This window comes from Triturus cristatus, chromosome 3_2 (genome assembly GCF_964204655.1).
Source record: "Triturus cristatus chromosome 3_2, aTriCri1.1, whole genome shotgun sequence".
Classification (NCBI taxonomy): domain Eukaryota; kingdom Metazoa; phylum Chordata; class Amphibia; order Caudata; family Salamandridae; genus Triturus; species Triturus cristatus.
In genome coordinates, this window is record NC_140584.1 from 31,737,689 (window position 1) to 31,760,330 (window position 22,642).

General features: G+C 45.0%; 1 protein-coding gene and 1 pseudogene across 10 annotated transcripts in view; one reads left to right on the top strand and one right to left on the bottom strand.

Annotated features, from left to right (window-relative positions):
• The window catches only part of APLP2 (amyloid beta precursor like protein 2), a 697,478-nt gene that overhangs the window by 91,159 nt on the left and 583,677 nt on the right, over positions 1-22,642 (top strand). The gene's annotated exons all lie outside the window — the stretch shown is intronic.
• LOC146856726 (uncharacterized) lies at positions 4,346-5,604 on the bottom strand (annotated as a pseudogene).

The window sequence follows — 22,642 nt, forward strand, 5'->3', positions numbered from 1 at the left end:
AAAACAAACATGTCCTCTACTAAAACAATGAAAAGAAGTTCAAATAAAAAGAATAACAAATGCTTAAAAATCCACCGAATAAAAAAAATAAAAAATTATTCCTGAATCCTTAGTCGCTCTGAGCGAGTTCGAGGCCTGTCCTGAAGCCCACGATGGCGCGTGGGCTACACAAACATCAAAGAACCGCAGTCTGTAGTAAAGTACTTGCACAGACCTGTACATTCATTCATCTCGCGCACACGCAGTAATTTCGGAAACCAACAAAAATACACCTAATGATGTCAATTACTACTTTTAGCGAGCCGACCAAAGCTGTCTCATCGTTTTCCATTCAGATCAAACGTGCATTATTGCTCCACGGCGGCCTAAAACAAATATACTCTAAAAACCCCAGGCAAAGACGTGAAGGTGTGATCAACACTCGCTGTTGAACACTGAAACCCACAAGTTTACAGAAAGAGATAGTCAGGAAGAAAGAGGGAGCCGGACTCGCTGACATGTGAATGGAGACGGCTGGAGGGAGGAGGTGGGAGTGGAGACATTTTCAACTGAATCTGCTACAGAAGACAAACAAGCGCCGCCATTCTCCCACATTGTTTAGTAAACAAAATAGTGCTCACACAGTAATTAAAGCATCCCGTATAATGCCACCAGTAAACGATCCAGTCCCGGTGGGCGGGGCCAAAAGTGGACAGGGCAGCTACAAGGAGGGACTAAGAAGCCTCCTTTACAATGAGAATCCTGCGTTTAGCCTAAGCTATGACGCAAGCCAATGGGAAGAGGGGGCGGGGTTCAAGTCACCTTTCTGGACCGGATTGATTTCAAGAAGCTCTCGCCGGCCAAGACCTAAAAAGGATGAGAGAGCGGTAGGGCTTGGACAGCACTTTAAAAACACTGTCAATGGAGGTAAAGATAAACTATTTTCAAGAGGGAGAGCTGGTACTATATAATCTTTGTCTTCTTGGAACTTTGTTCACTGATGGACAGGTCAGTGTGGACGCTGAATCCAAGTGAACTGGCATTGGTTGCAGCGGCATGGTAAAGATCTATTAGACAGAACTTTCAAACACCAACTCTCTCATATTGAGAATTATGTAGAGGAGCCAGGTTTGGACTAGATGTTTGTTGCTGTTGGCAAATATGGAGAAATTGGGTCTTGGTGAGGATGAGCTTAAAGTGGGTGCGCAAAATCCAGATCTGAATGAGAAAGGGGTAGAGCTTAAGTTAATCGATGTTGACAGCAGAGGATTAATTAATGTAGAGTGGTGTGCTGTCAACAAATTGGTGAATTTTGATGTTGTCTGTTAGTGAGTAGGTTCACAATGGTGTCATGTGGAGGGTGAAGATGATGGCAGATGGGACAAAGACCTGGGGTACTCCAAAATTGATAGGGGGCTTCCTGGTTACCTCTACCTTACACTCAAGCCTGTAGACAGTTGCAGCAACGAGCCCCTGGAGCACCATGAAATTTCGCTGGACTCCCATAATTGCATTTATGGTGTTTTCAAGAGCTTCCATTTTGTCCAAGTGGACTGACATAAATTTCTTCACCACACAGAGAAATAGCCTAAGAAAGGCCTACATTTCGCTATTCATTTAGACATGCCACTCATGCCTTGTTTGCTCATTATATTTACAAGCAACTGACCTGCTTTATGTCCCTTGCTAAAGATTTAAGAATTCTTCTAACTCCCCACGCTTATTTCTGTGGCCCATTGATACTTTACTGTATCAGAGATCCGATCAGGAAGTTTACTTCAGATTTATGTAGGTCGATGCGCAGCTTGTGCAAATGTTTGCTCTCAACCAATTATGTATACGGAGCCCTCTATCATCAGTAGGTATAGGGGAGTCCAGCTCCCCCTTTTCATTCACTGAGACTGCTTAAGCCATCCTGGCTCTAGATGGCAAGAAGCATCCAGAACGCTGATCCACATCCACGATCTTGGCCACCGAGGTTAGCACCACGATGGTGTTCACAATGATGTTCCTACTTCAATCAACTGCCCCACTCTACACAAACTCGCCTACCAGCATACTCTCTGCTCCTACGAGGCCACTGGTGGGCCACCACTACTTCCTTCCCATCTTTGTGTGTGTGTGTGTGTGTGTGTGTGTGGGGGGGGGGGGGGCGGGGAGGGACTTCCCCAAAGTTTTTATTAACTCATCAGAAAGTGAAGTCTCGGATTTCCCCAAGTTTTCTCATTGTCTGATATCACCAAAAACAGGAAACACTCAGTGTGGGGAACTGGAAAAGGACGGAAAGAGGATATTCAAACGTACACATCAATCTTGGGCACTGTTTTCTCTATTCTGGCCCATTATAAACTAGCCAGCAGACACACAGAGATTCTCCAGCGTTTATCATGTACCAGCTAAGTAAAGCAAATCTCCTCATAGCCTCAATGTTGGGCATGTAAAATGAATATCACTGAGACACCATGGCTGATAACCAAAAACTTAAGAATTGTACCACACTATGCTAGTGAACTCAGTAAGTTTTGTGTAGAAAATAACGATTTAAGGCGTGCTACCCCAACAAGCCTTTTCTGGGCCAGATGTCAAAGCAATCAATGGTTATGCACACTTTCAAATTAACGTGAGAAGCAAAGTTTGTCTCAATCAGGGCTAATCCATTTAATTATGGTCGCAACAAATGTTATTCAGAAATAATCTATTTTAGTCCTTCTTACTAATGTAGCAATAAAAAGCTTTCAATGTGACAAATGCTTCCATTTCAGTCTTCACAAATTCAACACAATGCCTTTCGGGTAACCTTTCGTCAGGGGAAAACGTAATACAATTCATCCTTACTATGGAAAAGAACCCTTCTCAATGGCTAACTTTAAATAATACAGACACTTTGTTCAAATGTGCAGATTAATTGATAATCATTAAAACTCTCTCCAATTCAGTTTCAAACCATACTGGTGGCAAGTAAGCGATAGTGAGGTACATCTAAAGACATAATGTTGACAACACTGAATCCTTTAGGTATTACAATTTAAACACTGCAGGACAGATGCTTCAGGTGGAAAGACAGGAGCATATGCAGACCAAGAAAAGACAACAGCACGGTGACCAAACATACGCGCTGTGGAAGTAGTGCAAAACTTGAGATGCAGCAAAGTACAAATGTGGGAACATCTGTACCATAACACACAACCTATGAAAGTCAAGGCAGCGGCGAAAATGGAGCAAGGGACTGTCTTTTCAATTGTTTTTATTTGATTATTGTGGCCGCCTATGGAATCTGTAATTTAAGTACTTACACAGTTTCAATTGCTTAGACAGGTTACGGGTCTCGCATCACCCTTGGACACCTGAGTGGAAGAAAGGGACAGATGTCCTGCTTAAATGTGGCTGACACTGACAGGTGATGCAAAGCCTTTGCAACACTGTCTCCATCATCATTCCCTAGTTTTCCGGAACATGGTTTTCAGTTTTCGGGCATATAGAGCCAAATAAACATAACTTTAAGCAAATGTTCTTGATTCAACCCATTTATTTATACATTCTGTACAGCTGTGTGTAGTAATGATGTTGGTCCTCCCACCGCCCTCTCTCATCTTGATATACAAGGCCATTTCTTCGTCTCTCCAGCAAGGAATATATATACACCGAAGACTGGCCTTTTGCCATCTCCATTTTTCAAAATAAATGCTAAAAAAAAGGTAAATTCCCTAAATACAGTCACCCTCCCTCCATCTCATATTGTGATCACCAGTCCGTGTAGGTGTGAAATATACGAAAGGAAATGTAGTAATCACACATTTTTTATTCTGATTTCCCACTCCTCCATAGTTGATCTTATCTTCACCATTGTTTTAACCAATGGGGTGGTATCACACACCATTCTGTATTCCTGGAATGCAGAATGGTGTGTCCAAATTGAAAAGGCAAGAAGGCTCCAAGGATTAGACTTTTCGCTACCATGTGGTATAATAGTAAGACCAGGAGACAACTGAATTGTGCTATGTTGAGGCAATCTCATAATGAGCCTGTTATGTTTCAATTAAAAATACATGGTTTGCAACTCTGAGTCCATCAAAACAAGTACAACAGATATTTTTATATGAAATAAAAACAAAATCACTATAAATACTTAATCCTTTAGATGATTTTTGTTTCTTTTCTTTAGGATCTCACCATGTCAGAAATCACTGAGGAATTAATAAACTATTTGTATCTATGCTTAGTTTCACAATATGTAAAAAGTCTAAAAAGTTTACCCCCCCCCCCCCCCCATAACTATGATTCATGTATAGGTATAATCAATGCAGATATGGAGTGCAGAATGGTTTGTCCAAATTAAAAACTTAAGAAGGCTGCAATGATTACAATTTCACTTACCAGGTGGTATAGAAAGACCTGGAGGCAACTGGATTGTGCTTTGTTGAGGAGGCCGCATAATGAGCTGTGGGGCAACTATTCTCGGAGGAATCTCCATCGCATGCCTCAGTGATGGCAACAGTGATGGGTTGGACAGGACATGTGCAACCACGCTCTGCTGCATGCCACCTGCAGCAGGACATGGAACACCCAACCCAAGGGGTGACTGTGTAATACTGGTGCGCAGGGTGTCGTCGTTGGACACTACAGAGGCAGAACATGGAATATTGTGCGTTATGCTTGTGGGAGGCATCATCATTGGAAGAGACGTAGAGGGTGTGCAAGGCGAAGCTGCTGCAGCATGGTGAAGTTGGACTACTGATGTTTTAGGCTGCATTTGCGAGTCCAGTTTACAGTGAGTTATAGATGGATTCTGGTGGCTGACAATGTGGGTTACTGACGTTGGTGCGTAAGTGCGCCTTGCACAGTCCACATTCTGCATAAATACAGGGTCAACTGAGCTACAATGCCCATTTTGTGTAATGGCTGCTATGTGAGCTTGAGGTCTTTGAAAATGGACAGAGGACTGGATGGCTCCCTACATCAAGTTGTTTTGAAGCGGACTTTGATGAGCGGCAGGAGATGCACTTTTGGGACTGCATAGAATAGTCATGTTTGAACTACTGCTGCTTGCACTGCCGACTGCCCCTGCAGGATATGTATGTGGCGCGGAGCTGTGCTGAGTAGGCTGGTGGAAGTGACTGTTAGAAGCAGGCAGCGTTGAGCTCCCGATAGGTGTAGATAGAGAAGCTAGGGGCGCCGAGTTTGTCTTTATTGCAGGGTTAGAAGGGCTCACAGGTGGCAAAGTGGCTACTGGTGATTTGGAACTTCTTAGCGCTGTGGTTGGGACAGACTGGACCATTAGTGATACACTGGCGTGGGGAGCCATCGATGTTGTGACATGGGGTGCCCCATGCGACGACGGCTGCTGCTGCCTGCCCTGACTGTTTACATGCGCACCTGCAACAGGCTGAGCACTGACAGAGAGCAGCTGGCTCTTGCCGCTGCTCAGTCGCTCCTCTACTGAGCTCTGAGCCACCAGTTCTGTGCTGCTGCTGAGCATTGCTCAGCCCCCGAGAAGCCCAAGTTACACCCCCCGCTGCACCAAGCCCATGTCCAGTCAGCTGCGAGAGAACCCACTAAGTTGCTGACGACTTTTTCGTTCACCTCGGAGAAGAGCATCTCCTCCACGGGATCAGAGGAGCCCGCCATTTTGCTTGTCTGCACGCGCCGAAGCCTTTGGAGTTTTGTCTCAGTGCGCCTGCGATACAGCCCGGGGCATGATGGGAATCTGGTGACGACATAGGATCCCCATCCCAGCTAATGAGTGTGCTGTAAAGGCGCGTGTTTCTAGTATCACGTGTCGCAGTTGTAAACACGGCGACAACGAGCGGAGGTCGGACAGTTGGAAGCAGTGTGGGGTGTGGCATAGTAACTGCTCTACCCCCTCCCTCCGGTGCCCAAAGGAAAAAGCAAACCGCAACAGAAGCTTTAACAAGCACGGTCCCAAAGTGAAAGAGGACTGCGCTGCAGCTGATCTCTTGTCTTTATGGGCCATTTATTAGAAACACATGGCCCCATAAAGATAAGAAAGTGCTTTGTGACAGACGCAAAGCAGGCAAGCCAGTCCGGGCGGGCCGGCACAGAAAGCCAAAGGGAGGCAACCCAAACACTAATTTCCAATGGTAGGTCACCGTTTAACATAAACGGTGATGCAGGCCAATGGGAACGAGGGGCGGGGCTTAAAACCCTCTTCTGAAAATCCTCTCCTACAAAATCTCTTGCGGAGGCGGAGCAGGGCTCTGCCCTGCAATGCACGCGAGACCTAAAAATCAACCAAAACGTAAGAGTTTTGGTGAGCAACACACCCACGAATGCCATAACTCGCTTCGTCTGCCATCCACAAAATATCCATTTTGCAATGGCAATGCAAAACAAGCATTGAAAATGCAATAGGTCTTGCCTTTGATTAAGTTAAAGCCATTTGCTTTGCTAATGGTATTGTATAGCAAAGCAAATGGCTTTAACTTAATGAAAGGCGAGACCCATTGCATTTGTAATGCTTTTTTTTTTTTTTGCGAGTTGTTCCGACTGCATGCATGGTACCTGCCAAAACCAGCCGTATTCTTCAGAGTTGGTGAAACTGATGCGGTCATTCCTTCTCATGAGAATGAAAGTGGTTTGCTTGTGGCTACTGTGCACCGACGGGAGTATGGTAGTAAGAAGGGGAAAATAATCTGTCAAATGATGTGACCTGTTGTGAAAGATCTTTACCCCAGAGATGTTTTTTTTACAAGAATGTCATTACAGTGCAGCGCCAAGCACTGATGGAACGCACACAGGTACAGTGCCAAGCACTCATGGTAATAACACTCCGTGTTAATTACAAAGTTATGCAAAGTTTTATATTGTTCAGTTTTCAGTCAATCCTTATCTTGGATATTTTACAATAATGAAAAGCCGAGCTTAGCAGTTCCATGGCCTGCATCTGTGTTACTCAAGAATAAACGTATAGAACGCAGGCTTTGAAAACAGTTGATCTTTCCATGTGTGCTCTCAAGAAAAGCCGCAATCTCTCCAACTTTTATCTCTTCAATACAGAACTAATGCTCTAGTCTGATTGAAGCTTGGTACAATGTGCTCATGCATGTAAACGCTGTCATGTACAAAGGTGCGCTGGCTATATGTGTAGTGTGAATGTTTAACCTGCTGTATTGCACTGCAAGCATGGGGAATAAATGAGGGCTTATAACTTGGCAGTAGAAGAAACCTAGAAAGAGAACTTAATTTCCTATCAACCATCTGCACAGAAAGGGACGTCACTGTATTTCCGATCATCCATCGTACAGGAAGTGACATAACTGGATTCCGTTTCCCACCCACGGCACCCTGCACTCCTCCTCTTTCCCACAAACTACTTAATGGCAGCTGCAAAACGGATGATGAAAGGATGCGTGCAGCAGGCACAGCTGTGACTATCTGCACCTGCACTGTATCCAGCACCAGGAACCCTGGTTCTGTCCCAAGCCCCGCTACCGTGCTGCAGTCCTCTGTGCTTTCAGGCCTGGCTGCCGCTCACCTCACTGCTGCCACACTGCACCACACAACATTGAACGAGAGTTCACATGCGTCTCCTGCAAGTTCATATAATCATCCACTCCTACGCCAACAGCATCCAGCATCCCACTTGTCAATAGCTCAAACTCGCGAAATTCGAGACCTATTGCATTGCAAATGCTTGTTTTTTTCAACTATGGGAATTACAGAAAAATAAAGCACTTTTTAATTAAAAAGTTAAGAAAAATACAATTTACTCTTCATCACCAAATTTGTTTGTAGAGCCCCAAGAGATACAGTGGAGCAGATCTGCCACAAAGTACAATAACACAAGCATTTGCAATGCAATTGGTCTCCCATCAGTGAAAGTTGGGGTTAATGGTGTTGTAAATGACAATTTCTTTTGCTTATGGAGTGGATGTATGTAGTGTGGAGTTTAATTATATGGATTGGATTGAACTTGTTAGTTGTGGAATTGAGTGGGTTGTTATAGTGTGTGTGTATGTGTGTATTTGTGTAGTGGAATTATGTGGATAGTAATTATGTGGTATTAAATTAGCTGGAATTATGTAGAATGGGATTGAGTGTTATGGAGTGTAAATATGTGTATTGGTATGTTGTTTTCTGGCGTGGTATGTAGTGGAATTTATGTGGTGAGCTGTTGAATTGTGTGACATGATGTTGAATTTTGAGGTGTGGATTGGATGCATTTAAGTGTGCTGATTTGAATTATGTGGTTTGTTGTATTATGTGGTGCAGAATGGAAATGTGTAGAGCTGAATTGCGTGTCGTGGAACAGTGTGGTATTTTGAGTGAAATTATGCTGCTGGGAATTATGTGGCATGGTGTGGAGTGTATTTGTATGGATGGTTGCTATGTGGCATAGTGGTTTTATGTGGGATGTATTTATCTGGTATTTAGTAGAGTGTAATTAGGTGGCAATGATTAATGTGCACGTATGTGCAAAGGCTATATTGAATGTACTTATTATCCTTTATGAATAATGGTAAAAACAGCTGCAGGAGGACTGTCAAAATTATGTGTTTGCAGGGCCTGTTTTAGCCTTAGTAAGTTGTTGGATGCAAAGTTACCAGACAGAAACCGCCACAACATTTCCAAAAAATAAACAAACACAGATCCTGGAGACCCTGCCAGAAAGAGTACTTAAATGAAGGGTTTCAGGTGATATTACAATTTGGATGCAGCACTTTAAACCATCCCTTGCCCATGACTTAGAAAAGAAATAACTTTTTAAACATAATTTAGGTGACGAATGCTGATTTAATGAATAAAGCTTCAGCAGCATTTCAAATGTTTAAAAATGCAAACTCTAAACATGTTTCTTGAAATAGGTTTAGAACTCAGACATACAAAGTGCACAGTAATCTAAATACAAAGTCTTGATCTGCTAGTGTGCTGGGTTTATGACACTGCCCTGGTGACATTACATGTGAAGTCTAATGGCTCACTGTAGGAGGGTGGAGTAGCAGACGCAGCCATAAATCTCAGCAGGAGCTCATTCATGGGGAAGAGCCACCTAGCGAAGCAAAGAAGTCCAGCGCCGCAGCCGCTCATGTGAGAAAATAAATAGCTGTTGTGTGTGAAAAGTGTGACAGAGAAGAAAGAATACAGAGGAGCAGGACAGCATGCCAGGTCCGTCATGTGGGGGAAGTGCACGGAGCAGAGAGGCACACAGGCAAGAGAGCCATAAAAGCACAGATGTGGGGGAAAGAACAACAGAAGGGAGACCTCTGAAACAGCCCTGCCGCTGCGCATTGGGGTTGAACTAACGCCAATTGTCATTTTCCCCCCATTCCAGCACAAAAATGAGAAGCATTGAGCAATAAATCTTACAGGCTATAAATAAATGAATAGTGCATTAAACACAAAACATGTACGACAAAAAGCACCCATAAATGGCGCCTAAAAATAAAGTGACCGTTGCGTTTCAAAATCTGAATGTTTTTATTTATGTAGCTAAAAGAAAGCACAGCTTTGGTAATTTGCACAAGCACAGTGGCACATAATAATGGGTGCAGACTGCAAAAAAGCTGCGTGGTGAAATTTTGAAGAGTGCTTCACGCTTGCAGTTAACCTCGAGGCAACTGTTTTTCGAGGAATACGAGCCGCTGCAGTGCTGGGGCCAAGGTGCTCTCTGTTAGCCTCGGTCGGGGGCACACACGAGTGCACCATTAAAGACCCCGGCAGTGGGGTAGCAGGAGGGGCAGCGAGGATATGCAGCTGAAGTGCTCCCTGGAGTCAAAGTGCAGCACCAGTAACCTGAAAAGTGTGAGTAAGAGCGGCTATTTGCGCAGGCACATGAGGTTTTTCAAGCAGCTGGGGCCGGGAGAGACCCCCGAGGAGCCAGCCCAAGTACTAGGAGATTGAAAAGAAGTGGCACAGCAGGCCGCCCATGCACAGCATTTCGCTCGACTCCTCGAAGTAACACGATGAAAACAAATGTAAAACCATGCTGTAGTAGCATTTATTGCAGTTTTATAAAGCGCGAACTCAACACAAAGATGTTGGATCACTGTGCATGAGCACCGGTTAGATTACACAAGATCACATTCATGTTTTGAGGCACGGGGAGAAGTGATGTGCCCAGAATCACAGGATTTTGAGCATGCGGAGATTCAATCATGGTTCTAAAATTCCAAATTCTGCAATTCTGGTTGTAACGCCACTGTCAACCCTGCAGCTGGACAGACATGGAGATTAAGACGTACAGCGTAATTAAATGGAGCCTTGCTGGTGGCAGTGTACAACAACTTGTATTTTGCTGCCTCTGTCATTGCATACAGATATATATAATACTGATAAAGCAAGCAACATTACACCTACAGCAAGCCAGGGTTATTGGCTTTGCCAGTGGTTGTTGTTTGTGTAAGATAAATCCACAACAACTACGGCTTGCTTGTATAGAACATTGAAAATGCTTCAGTTCTGAAATGATGAGACTGAAAGATCTAGAACGAGTCTCCTAGAAGTTACCTCAAAAGCAGTGACGAGTGGCACTGCTGCAGAGGTAAGATTTTTTTTTTTCCCACCTCGAGGGCAAATGTGGAGCGCCCGATAGAGACCCGGTTTGGCAACTGCTTTTTTGAACTGCCAGTGCAGAGCACCAGCAGGACCCGGCCCACTTAAAGCCCTGGCTCTCACCTGTAGGAGGATGGAATCCAGCAGGGACCACAGCCCCTGACGAACTCATGATCACGCAACACACACAACACTGGCAGTAAAAGCATGCCCCTACAACTTTGGGGGACTAGGACAACGAATGGTGACACTGAGTCAGTTTTGGTGCAGGTCAGTTCACACAGAGGCCCAGAGCTCTGCGGACACTACTACAAGCAAGATTAGCCAGGACGGAAGGCAACCCCAGCAGGCCAACTAACCAGATGAAAACAAATGTAAAACCATGATGGAGAAGCGTTTATTGCAGTTTTATATAGCGCTAAATCAACACAAAGATATTGGATCACTGTGCATGAGCACCGGTTAAATTACACAAGATCACATTCATGTTTTGCGGCACAGGGAGAAGTGATGTGCCCAGAATCACAGGATTTTGAGCACGCCGAGATTCAATCATGGTTCTCAAATTCCAAATTCTGCAGCTCTGGTTTTAACGCCACAGTCAACCCTGCAGCTGGACAGACATGGAGATTAAGACGCACAGCGCAATTAAGCGGAACTTTGCTGGTGGTCGTGTACGACTGAAGCACCAGGGACAGGCCGGCATACTCACCATCTACCTGAAACACGACATGTGCTCAAGTACACAAAGACAACAAAAAGAGCGCTTTGAGGGCAGGGGTGGATGTGGCGTACACCTCCGGCGCTATAAATTAAACAAGTTTTAGCTCTCAGGGCCCAGTGAGGTGATGGTGATCATGATAAAACAGTGTAAATGTACTGCAGCCACTCAGCGGTGCACCGGGCAGCGCTGCCATGTCCGTAATAATAAACACACAGGGAAGCACTACTGCTCTGCTCCCTGTGCGCCGTGACACAACCCTCAATATTAATTCCCCGTGACAACTAGTGTCAGTGCTGTTGGTTGTTGGACTGGACCCACTTTTGTGTCTGACTCCATCCCGCCTGTCTCCGTAAAGGGTCGTCCTGAAGTCCTTTAGAACAGAAAGAGACATGCCCAGCAATAAACAAACATACTTTCTCTTGTTGTAAGGTTTTGAAACACTGCTTGTTTAGAGCCTCTGACAGGAATTCAGTGCACACCAACAATGGGACAGGGGGCGTCTTCTACGACTGACTATAACAAGCATCGATCTCTTAACTTTATGGGGCCATGTGTTTCCACACACATGGCCCCATAAAGATAAGAAAGTGCTTTGCGACAGCAGCAAAGCAGGCGACCCAGTCCGGATGGGAAGCCTAAGGGAGGCAACCCAAACAGCTAATTACCAACGGCAGCCCACCGTTTACCATAAACGGTGACGCCAGCCAATGGAAATAAAAGGCGGGGCTTCAAGTTCTTTTCTCAAACTCCTCGTTAACAATAAATCTCGCCGAGCGAGCAGCGCATGCGCTGCAATGCTAGGCAAGACCTAAAATGTAACTAAGCAAGGATTAAACATGGCATGTTATGCAATTTAAGGTATGCTTTGTATACCATACTGGCAGATTTGAGTTTTACATGTTTGAGCTGCAATACTATTATTACCAATGTTTTAAAATGGTCAAAGAGTTGGCTTTAGCTCCGACCGAGGAGGATTTGTGTCACCTCAAGCAGTTAGCTGTTGATGTGTCATTCCGCCTGGGCATGAGGGGACTCTTTTGTGTCTCAAGAGTACTTAAGTTCTGTAGTAGGGGATCTCTGTGATAGTCATAATCTAGTGAATAGTCCCGCCCATGTGCGGTGACCCCGGAGCAATAAAAAATAATCTCTTAAGGTGTCAAATCATGCAGACCTGCATCCACACTTAAGAGAATTTAATTTAAAGACAGATAATGCAGCCTATACCCACAGGCTGTAGGATGGTTTAGCCACTCCCTATTTACAACACTAAGTTAGCATAACCGAGCCAACTGTTAGAAAGCCAGCTTGCTGTTTCTGCTGCTTTGCACGCGACACTGTTGTTATATGTTATTCATTTTAGAAATGCTTACTCGACTTTGCCTTACAGGATAACAGTTTGTTGTTTAACATTCTTAACAGTGTGCTGCGACCTTGGTCTGTACATCATGTAAAGAACGAGTCTAGGACACTAGACGGTGCAGGGTGTTGTTCAGATTGATCGTACCACTTTTTAGACATATCATAGATGCAGCTGCCAATATCTGAAGGACAAGTGCTTTTAATTTTGCAGGACAGAATGTTTTAGATTCATTCGAACAGAAGAGCTGATGCATGAGAGAGCCTAGCTGATCGTGTGATGTGATTCCACTAAACTGATCTATACGGTATGGGGTCCCCCATATTAGCCTAAGAGACCTTCTATTAGTCTAATAATAACCTATTAGTTGCTAGAGAAAGGAGTGTGGCTGTTTACCACTGTCATTATTATTATGATTGCTCCTTTAATTCTGTATGGTATTGTAACAATGCTGATGGTGCTGATCTTAACCATTTGTCTGCTAGTGGTAGCCAAAGTACTGCATCTTAGGATGCGAGGTTTATAAAATAAACTCTTTAAACTTTACCGTGTCTGTATTATTCTGTTGTGGCCTGCTAATTAAGTACAAACAGGTATTTCGGATTCCCACCACTCCTGAGAAATATCTAAGTCGCATGTTCTGGGTTGTCTATACATTGGGACCGCCTAGCTAGATCTAGGCTAACGAATGGGACACTAAGCTAGTTGGATATGGGGTTCTTGGTTCTGAGGGGAGTTTCTGGTACACCACAATTCTCTGAGGTCCTGGTTTCTTGCGCATAGTTCTGTGCATAAGCAGAATCCCTGCAACATGGCGCACCTAACGTTTGGTCTTATGATCTGAATCGCCTTAGTAGTACTTTTATTAGTCCACAACGCCCTCACTCTGGTTTCCGGATAACGGGAGTGACTGCTTAATCTACCTAGGTTTCGACTGAAGGTTCTTTCAAGCTTGATAATTAAAAAGATTAGTTTTTACTGAACCCGAGTGCTACTGTAGAACTTGTTGTTATTCTTTAGTGTGTCCTAATGGCGGTCGATATAGCCGCGCATAGTCTGGTTCCTCTGCGTCAACATTTGAGGACGTATGGGGTGCCTGATGACGGGCTGGCTGTGGTCTTTGTGGTGAGTGCTGATGCAGCACACCCTTATGAGTTGTTTTACTCTTGGGTGACTTTTCCAGAGGTGAATGCGGACGATGATATGTTCCACACTTCTACTGCCACACAAGTACCTGCAGCTTATGCTCCGTATAGGACACTGGAAATACCTATTTCTGCCTGGCAGCATACCATTTGGTTTAATGGCGCCCTTCCCCATACGGTGGCACCGCCAAGACTGGGCCCTTTGTCAATTGCAGGGGCTGATTGGCCGGTGCTGGCCGGTTTTACACCCCATCCCAACTACTTGACGGTTGGGGTGGCAGACTTACGAGTACTGCACACTGCCCTGATTACGGTCCATAGGGCTTTAGTGCAGTACGTGTCTCGCAACGTGCAGGTGGGGGCACCTGCTGTTGCGGGTCACGCGACTGACCACCGTGCAGTGGTCATTAGTCCCGTGATGGTTAATGCGGTTGTTGGCAAGCGCCCCCAAAGTAAGGATGAATTTCCTTACTGGCTTGCTGAAAAGTTTGATCAACTGGAAGCCGTGTTTCCAAACACTTCTCCTGTGGATAAACACATGATTCTCACCATTACTTTGCCGAAAGATCTAGTACCTGATATTGTCGATTGTAACAATTGGGGCAAGGTCTTTGCTGCGACCTACTCGAAGTGCTATGGCACTCCGTCTATGTCTGTACTACCCTCTGTCATCAAGAAAGTTCAGGACAATCATGGTGCAGAGGCGGCCATTGAATTGGGAATGAGGCTTGTCGACAGCTTCGATGTGGTTTGTTCCATGGTGATGGGGAACCTAAAAGGAGATGCCATGCAGTTCCAAGTAGGCAATATGCTGGAACTTGTGGAACCTGCCGACAGGCCCAGGGAATTTGCAAAAATTATTGCAAAAGCCTACAGAATGGTGGGACGTAGCGCCCTAGGCGTGAAACCCACCGTTAAGATTCCTGATGTAGTACAGCAGACTAAGGTGAGTTCGTCTACGAAAGACGAGAAGCCCAAGTTTCCAAAGGAAAGTTGGCGAACCAAAAAACAGGGGAAGCAGCAACAGAAGCGTAGGTCGCGTTCTGCCTCACCAGTTCAGTCGTCTACTGAACGCAAATATGATTTGCGTTATCGTTCTAATATTAAGTCACCTGATAGATTTCAGGTTTCTGAACGCTCTCCTCGTTCTTCACAGGAAACATCGGCTTCACAATCCGGTGGCGGAGACCGTGGAAGAGGAAGGGGTGCCCAAGGTCGTGAGCAACCCCGCCAGACTGACGTAAAAGGCAAGCAGGACGACGCTGCGCGTCAAAGACCTCCGTTTCAGAAAAAGAAGGTTGCTGCTCTAACTGCGAGATATGCCTCAGATGGTACGGACACTGCTTCAGAACCGGACATGGGCTCTAACGGTGTTAGACAGCGCGGCGGAAGTTACAGCAGTACGGCAAGCACTGCGTCCGTATCTGGAGGTGACAGCAACTGATACATATGTGAGTGTTGAAACTGCTGATACTCGTGTAGCTCCCCCTGAACAGATGTTTGACATAATCCTTAAAATTGAGGGAGACATACATCGCAGAATTAGAGTAGTTTTTTGGGATAATTTGTCCTCCACTTATGACATTCTGTTAGCGGAGGAGGATTGGCCTCCGGCTTTCATTTTAGATGCTCCTAGAGGGGAGGTGGTAATCCTCCCCTCCTTTGGGCACACAGTGCCGATGGAACATTCTAACAGGTTGGCCGGGGAGTGGGCGCAGGTGCAAGCGCCTGCGTTGTATCGTAATCAGGTGGGCTGGGATAAAATTTCTCCCGACCATACGATTCCGTTGCGGTCCGATCCCCAGCCTAAACCCCAATATCCCATGCGTCGCGAGGCTAGATCTCACGTCGCGGCTATCCTTGAACAATTGGAATATCAAGGAGTAATTGAGACGTGTGTCACCCATGAATAATCCTTTATTCACTGTGACGAAGCCTGACGGGTCGTACCGCCTAGTTTTGGATTACCGGCACTTAAACTCGTACTGCCGGACGTGCGCGGTACAGAATACTCACAGATCAGCTCTCGTCGATAGTCTTGTGAGAAAACGGTTTAAAACCACACTTGACATTTCCAATGGCTTTTACAGCCATAACCTGTCCCCTCAGAGTAGTGAGTGGACGGCTTTTACCTCGGGCGGTAAACAAAGAAAGTTTAAAAGGCTACCTATGGGCTATAAGAACAGCCCTGGGGTCTTTGCTGCTCGATTGGTCTCGCTCCTAGAGTATATGGACCCGGATGCATACTCGTATGTAGATGACATCTATCTAACGGACGACGAGTTGCTCCCACACCTAGCTCGCGTGGATAACATAATAACTATGTTTGCAGACTTCGGTTACAAATTCAATTTTGCGAAGTGCCACATTGCCGAGTTCACAGTCTTGTTCTTGGGGTACGAACTCAACAGTGAGGGTCGCGGCTTGGCTCCGCACTTCCTTGAAAAGTGCGCACGCCTTTGTACTCCTACAACGCTGAAAAAATTGCAATCATTGCTGGGCTTTCTGAATTTCGGTCGTACCTATATTCCTGATTATGCCCAGCGTATCAAGACGCTTTATGCCTTGGTACAACCTACTTTTACCAAATCATGCTGGCTGCCAGAGCATACGGCTGCATTACAAACTTTGCAGTCTGATCTTCTTGCTTCTAAATACTTACAAACTCGTGATAACCACACTAACCTGGTCATTAGAATTGTACCAGGCACAGTGGGTTTCACGTACTTAACGTTCAATGAGGGCGACACCGTTCCCATTGTTTACAAATCTCATCTGTACACTTCAGCTGAGCTGCGCTTTTCCGTTGTCGAAAAAGTACTGACAGCAGTTCAGATGGCGATCCTGAAAGAAAGAGCGCTATCACAAGGAAAGCACATGCTGGTGGTAACACCGTACCCTGCCCTCGAGGCAGTCACTAAAGCTAGTGTACCAAATTCTAAGGCTTTGCATCCAAGGTGGATACAATGGGCAACTTCCTTAGCTTCGCCTGACGTCACATATATCTTTGACGCGGCGTTGCAGTCTCAGGAGTTCTTGGAGTATGAATTCGTTCATCCGACTCCTTTGACGTTGCGCCCACTCGAGGAGTACCGTTGTGTCATATACACTGATGGGTCTGCGCAACCCGCTACTGGATCGAAGCACGCCTATTCAGCTGCCTGCGCAATTGTTGTGGGTACTTTAGTGAATGGAGAGTTCCAATCTGATGCTGTGCATACACAGACATTGGGTGATTGTACCGCGCAGTTGGCTGAAGTTCGAGCTCTGGTGCTTGCACTGGAGTTTGCTGATCCTCGGGTCCCCACTCTTGTAGTGTGTGACTCGTTCTATTGTGTTCAATCTTACAATGACAATCTACATTTTTGGATTCAAAATGACTTTCATGATTCCAAAGGTAGCACAATAAAGCATAAAACGCTTTGGGTTCGAGTGGCAGCACTTGAACTGCTGCCACTCGTGAATGTAATTCACACTCTTGGTCACCAACGAGTTGGTGTCCATGCTGTCGGTAACAGTTTGGCTGACGAGGCAGCAAAAACTGCAGTGGCGACATATCTAGTAGCAGCAGTTACAAGATCAAAAAGTAAGATCGATGGTGACATCTTGGCAGCTATTGCTGCTTCTGAGACTGGGAAAAACTTTCCGAAAGGTTTCCCTTCTCGCTACCATTATCGCTTAAGTCCTGATAACGTCCCGTTAGTGAGGATTAACGACGTTGGTGACAGATTGATTCCCAACGCGGACCGCAGACCATCTTTGATATCAGCTGCCCACGAGGGTGTTGCGTCTGCGCATGCCGGAGTGTTGGCTACTATATCTCTTTTGCAGCAACGTTACTGGTGGTACGGTTTGTACAAGCGCGGGCATACGTTCTTAATTGTGACATTTGCCAACAGATTAAACCTTCCTCTGCAGCGCGTCCACCACAAACACAGTTGCATATATCTAATCAACCACTTGCGTGCGTTTATTTAGATCACTGCGGTCCTATTACCTCTGATACTGCGTACAAATATATCTTAGTTGCAGTTGATTCGTGAACACGTTTCCTGTGGGTATGGCCACAAAGGAGTGCTGATGCCAGAACTGTCATCAAGGATTTGCGTGTCTTTATAGGGAGTTTTGCATGTGGTACCCTTCATTCTGATCAGGGTCCTGCGTTCGCCTCAAGGGCGTACAAGGAGGCCATGCGGAATCTGGGGGTCCAAGTCAAATTTTCGTCTCCATACCGGCCTGAGGGCAATAGTGTTGTGGAGCGGATGAACCGTGACCTAAAGCAATCTTTGACAGCGAGGGTATTGGGTACAGGCCGGAACTGGCTGTCCCACTTGTATGACGTACAACGTGCACTTAATAATCTCCCTAGAAGGTCTCTGGGTGGGAGGACCCCGTACATGATGCTCTTTGGAGTAAGAATGTTTGTCCCGGACCTTGATGGTCTAGACATGGCGGCAGCAGCCGCGCCTTTTGACCTAGATGACCACTGTGCTGTATTGCAGAATCTACAAGAAGCCAGAGACACTCTAGCAAAGGAACACGTACCCTCTACATCCGAAGCTGCGCTCCAGATTCCGGTAGTCGGCTGGCTACCTCGATTTGGTGACCTGGTCCGTGAGAAGGTGGAGAACAAGTAGGAGTTCGGCCCCTCTTATCATGCACCGGTCCCGGTGCTTGGAGTCCTGGGTACACGTACAGTTGTTTTACCTCCACTTCCTGGTCGCAAGGATAACCGGTACGTCTCGATTGACAATGTCAAGCTACAGCGGGTGGCCGATTCTCCATAGTATGACACCTTCAGTTTCTTGCCCTTCAATGCTGAGAAACTCTGTTGTGGTACCACCCTCTAACATCTTGCCTGAGGTTTCCATTGAGATGCTTACAGTTACTGGTCCTTCTATGCCACCTAATGCTGGTGGTTCACCTGATGATCCGGAGTATGCTTATCCTGCAGACGTCCCTTTACCTCTATTAAATATTAAATTCAACAACAGTTGCCCAGTCACATTCTTCCTTTGACACTGAATCATTGACTTCCACTGCCCCTTCCAAAATTTCTATATTTTTTTGCCTGGTTCAAGAGACATTTTTTGGTTGCACCTTGGACTTTCATCTGGCTGGTGCTAATATGTATTTTTTTGTTCATGACCATTGGCTTTGTGGTAGTGTTTTTTAAACTGATCAATGGACACTACATGAATGAACGATCTACAATTCGATTAATTGATGGAACTTTGGCCCCCCCCATTCCTCATCACACATCATGAAAAGGGACCAGACTTTTGTGAACATCACCGCCTGGCCTGTACGTGATGGAATTGCTTGGGATGCTGTGAACCTTCAAATTCATGGTCCCACAGAAGTGATTAATGTGCCCACTGTTTTCCGTGTTTCTATGGGTGATGTAGTTAAACAGAACATCCGATCAGATGATTGGGATGTGCAAGCGATAGAAGCACTGTTTTCTGATTTGAAATATTATGCTGCATTTGATGCTGAAGATTTGTATTTAAATACTGCAAATTACGATGAACAATTTTGCTATCAAAATTATGGCACACATTTCCTACACAGAGCAAATACCTTTCGAAATGTTGTTAATTTCACTCAGTGGGAACATTGTCCTGTCCCTATGCCTGGCAGCTCTGCCACTTTAGTGAAAAAATTCCCATACTTTTCGGATTTTAGTGTCTCACCCTGCCTCTTTTTATTTTAAGGTGGCGGTAGAACCAGCTTCTAAGGTTAGACTGACACACACCAAATTATTATATTCCAAATCCTTTATGGATGACTTGGCTATTGGAGGCTATGACCTATGGAAAGCTACTATCGATCTTAAATCGGTTTGGGGAACTAAACCGTGGCAGGTACAAGGAACAGAAGCTTTGCATCGTGCCTGTCTTATCCCGAATCATATGTTATTTTTAAATTCATCTATTTTTCAGACCACCTGTTTTGGATTGGCTATATCTAAAAAGATGAATTCCCCCACAATCCCGGATCTGGGTGCTTATCCTGGTTGGGAGAATCACACAGATCTGTCCCTTACTATGTTGCAGTCCCTCGTCTCCAACACCACCTTCAATATTTCAGCAGTAGATCCAAAAGGGTGTATGGCAGACTGGTTCAGATTCCTGTCCACGTCGGTTTCTGGATGTGACACCAGGGTATACACAACTTAGAGTAGGCCCTAGTTTTCCGTCGTCACACACGGTAACTACCTACTCGGTAGGTAAGTTATGCCAGTCATGGTTGCAACATTCCACATTAGCTTCAGTTAAGCTTCATTTATCACGGTTAAATGACAAAATAGATTTAAATGATTTTATTAAGGGTCCTGCGACTGGCAGGTCCAAGAGATGGGTTTATGCTATTTACAATGAAGTTTGGAAGTTATGACAAATTGAAGCTGCTTCCAGGCTACGTGCTATTGACCAGGCCAATATGGAGAAAGTATTGGCAGTTATAGATAATGGTATTAACACCTTGTCTTCTAGAATTTATACATTAGATAATATTGTTTCATCTGTCGTAGACATTGTGCAAGATGATGTGTCCGTGTTATATCATGGTCAAAATCAGTTGCTTTCAATTATGCAGTTTGCATGGACCTTGCAAACGTTAAAAGCAGGGAAAGTCCCTTGGGATTACATGAATACGTCTTCGTTGTTCCTTCCTTTTAATTTGACCGCTAAACAGCAGTTCATGTCCATGAAAGACGCAACTTACGCATTACTGCACATTGAGAAGCTAGAACCTTTGCCTTTTTCTATTGCTGAGTTGAATTCGGCTGTGTGGTTAGTACACGGATTGATCACGTTGCCTTTTTCTCTGTTTAAGATCAGTTCGTGCATGAAGCATTATGCCATAGGCAGATATGAACAGCTTGGTAATGCCTTCCTGCACGAAGTTTGGTCACTTCCTTTCACATATAGATGTGTGAGGGATGGCAAGGAGGTTTACTTAAAGGGTGAAGAATGCACTTCCGCTCCTGATCATTCTGTGGTTTGTAGACATATACAATTACATGGCGCTTGCAATATACACGCTCCTAATTTAGCTTGTGTCCTAAAAGGGATTCCAATGCCAGTTATAACGTCTTCTTTTAAGCTGCTTGCCAACGGTAGTGATTTGCTTTTAAATAGTAAAGCTTGCTGTGGGATGTTAGTGGGTATTCCTTACATAGTCACTGTTTCGCAAAGGGTGGTTTGCTGTAATAACGTGCTTTTCCCACCCCCGCAACAGGCTCGATGTATCCATCTGGCCAGCGATTCCAACCTTGAACGCAGAGTTCAACAGGATGAGTAGAATAAGAGCTCTTTTGTCTCAAAAAGAAGTCGCTTTGACTTCGTCCCGTGAAACATTTCTTCTTCACATAGCAAACACACACACTGAGGTACAGGCTCTTTTAAATACTGACCTCCCCCTACATTTTGGAACATTGATAGAGACTATCTTTAATGCCTCGTCTACGACTGGCCTTGTTCATATTTTTAAAATTGTGGGCTCAGGCCTCGTGACCTCTTTCCAAACTATTTTTGGTGTGATCCCCACCTTTGTACATTCTATTTTTACAAGTGTCTTCGGAGGGTTTCCCGTGCTCCTCGCTCTTGTGGCTGGGATCCTCTTGTTGATCTGCGCACTTCGTTATGGCTGCACGTGTAGTGTTACAAGACAGCATGCTCCGCCTGTTCCATCTTCGTAGCCGGATGCTTGACTACTATGGCACTTTACCTCTGGCGACCTTAAGCGTCCAGTATGGATTGTCATTCCGGTTTCCATTTTTTACTTGCATGCAACCTGTCTTTCATTGCCTAGATTGTCCCTTCCAGTGTGCTCTGGACTTGTGCCTGTCAAACTTGGCGTCACCTGACCCGGATTTTGATGAACTAATGTGTCCCTTAGTGGCTCATGAGTTTGATTGTTCTGGTGTTGGGTTTATGGCTTTGGGTGCTACACAAGGAGTCCTTGGTAACTGGGATGTCGGAGAGGCCGCTATTGAATTCCTTGAACGGAGTTATATCGAGGATGCTATCAGTTGTCCTATTATGGTGCTGGATGCTCCAATAATTGAAGAACACGTGTGTTCCTTTCCCTTGCTAAATTGGATGGCAGATACTTTTGCGGAACGCTCCAATGATTTCCTCTTGGAAGCTGTTGCAACTTACGGTGCATATACCTTGATGGATTGACTGTTTCACATTGTCAAGCCAGGGTGCATCCATGGATGTTAATTTTTCATTAATTTTTTATTGTTTTTTTTTTTTCCAAGACATCCTTTTTTCCTTTTTAACGATTTTTTTACTTTTTTTTCTTTCTTGAACTTTACACTTACCTTATATGGACTTATAGTTCATGCCCTTGGTTCCGTTCTCTATCACTTGAACTCTGCGTTCTTGATAAGTTCGCCCCTAGTGGTTAGTAGTCCGATCAAGGGGGGGTGTAGGATGGTTTAGCCACTCCCTATTTACAACACTGTTAGCATAACCGAGCCAACTGTTAGAAAGCCAGCTTGCTGTTTCTGCTGCTTTGCACGCGACACTTATATGTTATTCATTTTAGAAATGCTTACTCGACTTTGCCTTACAGGATAACAGTTTGTTGTTTAACATTCTTAACAGTGTGCTGCGACCTTGGTCTGTACATCATGTACAGAACGAGTCTAGGACACTAGACGGTGCAGGGTGTTGTTCAGATTGACCGTACCACTTTTTAGACATATCATAGATGCAGCTGCCAATATCTGAAGGACAAGTGCTTTTAATATTGCAGGACAGAATGTTTTAGATTCATTCGAACAGAAGAGCTGATGCATGAGAGAGCCTAGCTGATCGTGTGATGTGATTCCACTAAACTGATCTATACGGTATGGGGTCCCCCATATTAGCCTAAGAGACCTTCTATTAGTCTAATAATAACCTATTAGTT